The following is an 8935-nucleotide window of genomic DNA, read 5'->3' as shown; positions in this document are numbered from 1 at the left end:
CTCCATTTCGCATGCCCTCTCGGTCGACCTCTCGGCTTGCCACGACAACTCGATGGTGAGGATCACCAATGTCTATGCGCCATGTGACTGCGCCGCTAAGGTGGCGTTCCTCCTTGAGCTTGCCGGGCATGCCCATCCCAGCTCTATCCCTTGGGCCATTGTGGGGGATTTCAACCTCATCCGATCTCCGGAGGATCATAGTAACGATAGTTTTTCTCGGACCGAGGCCATGTGGTTTAATGACTTCATTAGTGACCTTGCACTCATCGACCTCCCCCTTCGTGACCGCCAATTTACCTAGTCTAACCGCCAAAACTCCCCCATCCTTGCGCGCCTCGACCGAGTCCTTGTCAAGGTTGCTTGGGACTCTCGGTTCCCCACCTCCACGCTTGATTCTTTCACCCGTTCCACCTCTGATCATGCCCCCCTGTCGCCACCATCTCCTCCACGGCATCCAGAACTCGTATTTTTTAGTTTGAGAAATGTTGGACCCTTCATCCGTCTTTTCGTGCCACCATGTGCACCGCTTGGACCTCGACGTTTTGCCCTGACGCCACTGCTCAACTCGTGGCCCGTCTACGGCAGTGCCGCCTTAGCTGCAAATGTTGGACTCGACGGGTCGCTCCGGCGGCTCAGCGAGAGCAGGACTGCCACGTGCTTATTGACATCCTTGATCAGATTGAGGAGCTCCGCCATCTCTCCCCGTTGGAAATCCTCCTTCGCACTCTTACGGTCAACGCTCTGCATGCCTCTGTCAAATAACGTGTCGTCTATTGGAAGCTCCGGGCTAAGTTTCGCTATGCCTTGGAAGGCGACGAGAACACGGTTTTTTTTCATGCCTCTGCTTCTGCCCGTTTTCGTCGAAATTGCATCTCTGTCCTCTGCGTGGATGGTCATGAGACCTCCTCTCACTCCGACAAAGCGTCTGCTCTCCGAGACTACTACAAGGCTCTCCTCGGCACCACTGCCGCCTGCAATTGGACTTTCTCTCTCTCCGCCCTGTATCCCGACACAGGTCCTCTTCCCGCTTCCCTTTCGGTCCCTTTCACCACTGACGAGGTTAGGGCAGTGATACGTCTCCAACGTATCTATAATTTTTGATTGCTCCATGCTATATTATCTTCTGTTTTGGACATTATTGGGCTTTATTATCCACTTGTATATTATTTTTGGGACTAACCTATTAACCGGAGGCCCAGCCCAGAATTGCTGTTTTTTTTGCCTATTTTAGGGTTTCAAAGAAAAGGAATACCAAATGGAATGAAACCTTCGGGAACGTGATTTTTGGAACGAACAAGACCCAGGAGATTTGGACCCTATGTCAAGCAACCAACAGGGAGGCCACGAGGTAGGGGGCGCGCCTACCCCCCCAGGCGCGCCCTCCACCCTCGTGGGCCCCTGTTGCTCCACCGACGTACCTCTTCCTCCTATATATACCTACGTACCCCCAAATGATCAGATACGGAGCCAAAACCCTAATTCCACTGCCGTAACTTTCTGTATCCACGAGATCCCATCTTGAGGCCTGTTCCGGAGCTCCGCCAGAGGGGGCATCGATCACGGAGGGCTTCTACATCAACACCATAGCCTCTCCGATGAAGTGTGGGTAGTTTACCTCAGACCTTCGGGTCCATAGTTATTAGCTAGATGGCTTATTCTCTCTTTTTGGATCTCAATACAAAGTTCTCCCCCTCTCTTGTGGAGATATATTCGATGTAATCTTCTTTTGCGGTGTGTTTGTTGAGACCGATGAATTGTGGGTTTATGATCAAGTTTATCTATGAACAATATTTGAATCTTCTCTGAATTCTTTTATGTATGATTGGTTATCTTTGCAAGTCTCTTCAAATTATCAGTTTGGTTTGGCCTACTAGATTGATCTTTCTTGCAATGGGAGAAGTGCTTAGCTTTGGGTTCAATCTTGCGGTGTACTTTCCCAGTGACAGTAGGGGCAGCAAGGCATGTATAGTATTGTTGCCATCGAGGATAACAAGATGGGGTTTTCATCATATTGCATGAATTTATCCCTCTACATCATGTCATCTTGCTTAAGGCGTTACTCTATTCTTATGAACTTAATACTCTATATGCTTGCTGGATAGCGGTCGATGTGTGGAGTAATAGTAGTAGATGCAGGCAGGAGTCGGTCTACTTGTCTTGGACGTGATGCCTATATACATGATCATACCTAGATATTCTCATACCTATGCTCAATTCTGTCAATTGCTCAACAGTAATTCGTTCACCCACCGTAAAATACCTATGCTCTTGAGAGAAGCCACTAGTGAAACCTATGGCCCCCGGGTCTATCTTCATCATATTAAATCTTCCAATACTTAGTTATTTTCATTGCTTTTATTTTACTTTGCATCTTTATCATAAAAATACCAAAAAAATTATCTTATCATATCTATCAGATCTCACTCTCGTAAGTGACCGTGTACGGATTGACAACCCCTTATCGCGTTGGTTGCGAGGATTTATTTGTTTTGTGTAGGTGCGAGGGACTCGCGCATAGCCTCCTACTGGATTGATACCTTGGTTCTCAAAAACTAAGGGAATTACTTACGCTACTTTGCTGCACCACCCTTTCCTCTTCAAGGGAAAACCAACGCAAGTGCTCAAGAGGTAGCAAGAAGGATTTCTGGCGCCGTTGCCGGGGATGTCTACGCAAAATTCAACATACCAAGTACCCATCACAAACCCTTATCTCCCGCATTACATTATTTGCCATTTGTCTCTCGTTTTCCTCTCCCCCACTTCACCTTTGCCGTTTTATTCGCCCCCTCTTTTCCGTTTGCCTCTTCCCCATTTGCTTTGATGTCTTACTTGGCTCATTTGCTCGTGTGGTTGGAATATTTGTTTATTTATTACTAAACAGAGAACCTAAGATCTATGGATCCTCATCCGCTTGCTAATATTTTTAAGAGATCCAATTATGATGAACCAATTGCTAGTGAGTTTTGTGCACTAGATTATCTTTATGAAGTTTTGCTTGAAATTCATGAATCTGAAAATTGTGATGCAGTACTTTATGGAGTGATTCATGATAGATCTTTGAATAAAAAGCATGATTACAACGATTTTACTATGAATTCTCTTGATGTCAATTGTGCTAATAATATGCAAAAGCCTAAGCTTGGGGATGCTAGTTCTGCTATGTCTACTACTTGTTGTAATGATCATGATTGGGGTGATTCTTCTTTTGATCTTGAAAATTTATTTACTCCCATGACGAATATGAGATTGATAATAGTGTTTGCAATACTACTGAAAGTGGGTTTGGAAGACTGTCAACTTTAGATCCCACATATTTGGATAATGTTCAATCTTATGAAGTTTTTGATAAAAGTGGGTTTGAAGAGGTCATGACTTTAGTTAATGTTAATCCCACTATTTTGGAAGAGTGTCAACTTTGCATGCATGTGGATCGTATTGAAAATATTTTATGTAATAGCTATTTTGTTGAATTTTCTTATGATCCCACATATAATTATTATGAGAGAGGAAAATATGGTGGTAGAAATTTTCATGTTACTAAATTATATCTCATTATGTTGAGATTGCTATTGTCTCTTTCCGCTTCCTTGCATATGCTAGTTTTTGCTTGCCTTGATAATTTGTTTGCCTATAAGATGCCTATGCATAGGAAGTATGTTATACTTAAATGTGTTTGTCACGTGTTTTATGATGCTCTCTTTGTGCTTCAATTCTTGTCTTTCATGTGAGCATCATTGAAATATTATGCCTAGCTATAAGGCTTTAAAGAAAAGCGCTTGTTGGGAGATAACCCAATATTTTCCCTTCCTGTTATTCAATAAATAATTTATCTAGCCTCCATTTTGGTTGTGTTTTTTTTTAATTAATGTTTGTGCCAAGTAGAACCGTTGGGAAGACTTGGGGAAAGTCTTGTTAAATCTTGCTGTAAAAAACAGAAACTTTAGCGCTCACGAGAACTGCTGCCATTTTTATTTGGAAAGTGATATTTAGTTAATTATTTTTGCAGATGATTAATAGATAAATTCCTCACGTCCAGCAATTTATTTTAGAATTTTTGGGGTTCCAGATCTTGCGCTAGCTACATATTACTACAGACTGTTCTATTTTTAACAGATTCTGTTCTTCGTGTGTTGTTTGCTTATTTTGATGAATCTATGGCTAGTAAAATAGTTTATAAACCATAGAGAAGTTGGAATACAGTAGGTTTAACACCAATATAAATAAAGAGTTCATTACAGTACCTTGAAGTGGTCTTTTGTTTTCTTTCGCTAACGGAGCTCACGAGATTTTCTACTTTAAGTTTTGTGTTGTGAAGTTTTCAAGTTTTGGGTAAGGATTTGATGGATTATGGAACAAGGAGTGGCAAGAGCCTAAGCTTGGGGATTCCCATGGCATCTCCCAAGATAATCTAAGGACACCTAAAAGCCAAAGCTTGGGGATGCCCCGGAAGGCATCCCCTCTTTAGTCTACTTCTATCGGTAACTTTACTTGGAGCTATATTTTTATTCACCACATGATATGTGTTTTGCTTGGAGCGTCTTGTATGATTTGAGTCTTTATTTTTTAGTTTACCACAATCATCTTTGCTGTACACACCTTTTGAGAGAGACATACATGATTCGGAAATTATTAGAATACTCTATGTGCTTCACTTATATCTTTTGAGTTATACAGTTTTGCTCTAGTACTTCACTTATATCTTTTAGAGCACGGTGGTGGATTTGTTTTATAGAAAGTATTGATCTCTCATGCTTCACTCAGATTATTTTGAGAGTCTTAAATAGCATGGTAAATTTCTTAAATAATCCTAATATGCTAGGTATACAACATTAATAATAAAATTCTCCTATGAGTGTGTTGAATACTATGAGAAGTTTGATGCTTGATAATTGTTTTGAGATATGGAGATGGTGATATTAGAGTCATGCTAGTTGAGTAGTTGTGAATTTGAGAAATACTTGTGTTAAAGTTTGTGATTCCCGTAGCATGCACGTATGGTGAACCGTTATGTGATGAAGTCGGAGCATGATTTATTTATTGATTGTCTTCCTTATGAGTGGCGGTCGGGGACGAGCGATGGTCTTTTCCTACCAATCTATCCCCCTAGGAGCATGCGCGTAATACTTTGCTTTGATAACTTGTAGATTTTTGCAATAAGTATATGAGTTCTTTATGACTAATGTTGAGTCCATGGATCATACGCACTCTCACCCTTCCACCATTGCTAGCCTCTCTAATACCGCGCACATTTCGCCAGTATCATACACCCACCATATACCTTCCTCAAAAAAGCCACCATACCTACCTATCATGGCATTTCCATAGCCATTCCGAGATATATTGCCATGCAACTTTCCACCGTTCCGTTTATTATGACACGCTCCATCATTGTCATATTGCTTTGCATGATCATGTAGTTGACATTGTATTTGTGGAAAACCACCGTTCATAATTCTTTCATACATGTCACTCATGAGTCATTGCATATCCCAGTACACCGTCGGAGGCATTCATATAGAGTCATATCTTGTTCTAAGTATCGAGTTGTAATTCTTGAGTTGTAAGAAAATAAAAGTGTGATGATCATCATTATTAGAGCATTGTCCCAGTGAGGAAAGGATGATGGAGACTATGATTCCCCCACAAGTCGGGATGAGACTCCGGACAAAAAATAAAAATAAATAAAAAAAGAGACCATAAAAAAGTAGAAGGCCCAAACAAAAAATGAGAGAAAAAGAGAGAAGGGACAATGCTACTATCCTTTTACCACACTTGTGCTTCAAAGTAGCACCATGATCTTCATGATAGAGAGTCTCCTTTGTTATCACTTTCATATACTAGTGGGAATTTTTCATTATAGAACTTGGCTTGGATATTCCAATGATGGGCTTCCTCAAAATGCTCTAGGTCTTCGTGAGCAAGCAAGTTGGATGCACACCCACTTAGCTTCTTTTTGAGCTTTCATATACTTATAGCTCTAGTGCATCCGTTGCATGGCAATCCCTACTCACTCACATTGATATCTATTGATGGGCATCTCCATAGCCCGTCGATACGCCTATTGATGTGAGACTATCTTCTCCCTTTTTGTCTTCTCCACAACCACCATTCTATTCCACCTAAGTGCTATGTCCATGGCTCACACTCATGTATTGCGTGAAGATTGAAAAAGTTTGAGAACACCAAAAGTATGAAATAATTGCTTGGCTTGTCATCGGGGTTGTGCATGATTTAAATACTTTGTGTGGTGAAGATAGAGCATAGCCAGACTATATGATTTTGTAGGGATAACTTTCTTTGGCCATGTTATTTTGAAAAGACATAATTGCTTAGTTAGTATGCTTGAAGTATTATTATTTTTATGTCAATATTGAACTTTTGTCTTGAATCTTTCAGATCTGAATATTCATACCACAATTAAGAAGAATTACATTGAAAATATGCCAAGTAGCATTCCACATCAAAAATTCTGTTTTTATCATTTACCTACTCGAGGACGAGCAGGAATTAAGCTTGGGGATGCTTGATGCGTCTCCAACGTATCTATAATTTTTTATTGCTCCATGCTATATTATCTTCTGTTTTGGACATTATTGGGCTTTATTATCCACTTGTATATTATTTTTGGGACTAACCTATTAACCGGAGGCCCAGCCCAGAATTGTTGTTTTTTTTGCCTATTTTAGGGTTTCGAAGAAAAGGAATACCAAACGGAGTCCAAACGGAATGAAACCTCCGGGAACGTGATTTTTGGAACGAACAAGACCCAGGAGACTTGGACCCTACGTCAAGCAACCAACAGGGAGGCCACGAGGTAGGGGGCGCGCCTACCCCCCCAGGCGCGCCCTCCACCCTCGTGGGCCCCTGTTGCTCCACCGACGTACCTCTTCCTCCTATATATACCTACGTACCCCCAAACGATCAGATATGGAGCCAAAACCCTAATTCCACCACCGTAACTTTCTGTATCCACGAGATCCCATCTTGAGGCATGTTCCGGAGCTCCACGGAGGGGGCATCAATCGCGGAGGGCTTCTACATCAACACCATAGCATCTCCGATGAAGCGTGAGTAGTTTACCTCAGACCTTCGGGTCCATAGTTATTAGCTAGATGGCTTCTTCTCTCTTTTTGGATCTCAATACAAAGTTCTCCCCCTCTCTTGTGGAGATCTATTCGATGTAATCTTCTTTTGCGGTGTGTTTGTTGAGACCAATGAATTGTGGGTTTATGATCAAGTTTATCTATGAACAATATTTGAATCTTCTCTGAATTCTTTTAGGTATGATTGGTTATCTTTGCAAGTCTCTTCGAATTATCAGTTTGGTTTGGCCTACTAGATTGATCTTTCTTGCAATGGGAGAAGTGCTTAGCTTTGGGTTCAATCTTGCGGTGTCCTTTCCCAGTGACAGTAGGGGCAGCAAGGCACGTATTGTATTGTTGCCATCAAGGATAACAAGATGGGGTTTTCATCATATTGCATGAGTTTATATCCCTCTACATCATGTCATCTTGCTTAAGGCGTTACTCTATTCTTATGAACTTAATACTCTAGATGCATGCTGGATAGCGGTCGATTTGTGGAGTAATAGTAGTAGATGCAGGCAGGAGCCGGTCTACTTGTCTTGGACGTGATGCCTATATACATGATCATACCTAGATATTCTCATAACTATGCTCAATTCTGTCAATTGCTCAACAGTAATTCGTTCACCCACTGTAAAATGCCTATGCTCTTGAGAGAAGCCACTAGTGAAACCTATGGCCCCCGGGTCTATCTTCATCATATTAAATCTTCCAATACTTAGTTATTTTCATTGCTTTTATTTTACTTTGCATCTTTATCATAAAAATACCAAAAATATTATCTTATCATATCTATCGGATCCGACTCTCGTAAGTGACCATGTAGGGATTGACAACCCCTTATCGCGTTGGTTGCGAGGATTCTTTTTGTTTTGTGTAGGTGCAAGGGACTCGCGCGTAGCCTCCTACTAGATTGATACCTTGGTTCTCAAAAACTGAGGGAAATACTTACGCTACTTTGCTGCACCACCCTTTCATCTTCAAGGGAAAACCAACGCAAGTGCTCAAGAGGTAGCAGGCAACTTTTTTGACATGAATCGCCTCTCTAGCTGTCGTGGTTTTGTCACGGCGGATGTCCTAGAGAAAGGACTTAGTCGTGGAGCCATCGCGACGGGTTAGCTTGAAGGGGTTAAAGCGGACACAGGGACGCAAGAGAGTTTATACTAGTTCGGCCCCTTCAATGAAGGTAAAAGCCTACATCTAGTTGTGATGGAATTGATGGGGTTTCGATGACTAGGGAGCAAACAAGCTTCGCCTATGTCTCGAGTTGTTGTATGTTGTCCCTGAACCGCCGCCGGGTCGTCCCCTTATATACACGGGTGACTCCCGTCGGTTTACAGAGTCCCAATACCGGCTCATAGATGTGTCTGGTTTGGTCTCTACTTATTCCTAACTTACAATACAAGTTACTACTAACACCGGTTTACGGCTACAGGCCTTGAACCGACCATGGGCCTTGAGCCCTCATCCACCTTCTTGGTCTTTAACATACTTAACTACTGATGAAGTTAACCCGGCCCAGATAGGCCGGTTTGTGCCCAGTAGTAATATCCCCAACATTAGGCCCCAGATTGATTTGAACGGGTTCATGTCAATCCTTTAACAAAAGCTTCATCTTCAACATCTTCTCATAAATTGGTAAACCGCCATGATGTTATCTTCTCTGATTGCTGTAAACCGGAGTGACGTCACCTGTCATAACGAAGCTATCCATTATGCTTCTTTGTTTAATAGATCTGCAGAAATCGAGGCAACAGCTCCGTTTCATGGCCCCTTGATTGTCGCGCCTGACACATGTTCTTTCGCCTTATAAATAGGACCGAAGGGTCATTTCTTTTCTCCCCTTCGTG

Source organism: Triticum urartu, chromosome 4 (assembly GCF_003073215.2).
Source record: "Triticum urartu cultivar G1812 chromosome 4, Tu2.1, whole genome shotgun sequence".
NCBI classification, from domain to species: Eukaryota; Viridiplantae; Streptophyta; class Magnoliopsida; order Poales; family Poaceae; genus Triticum; species Triticum urartu.
The sequence above is the reverse complement of the archived record's forward strand: the minus strand, read 5'-3'. Positions refer to the sequence as shown.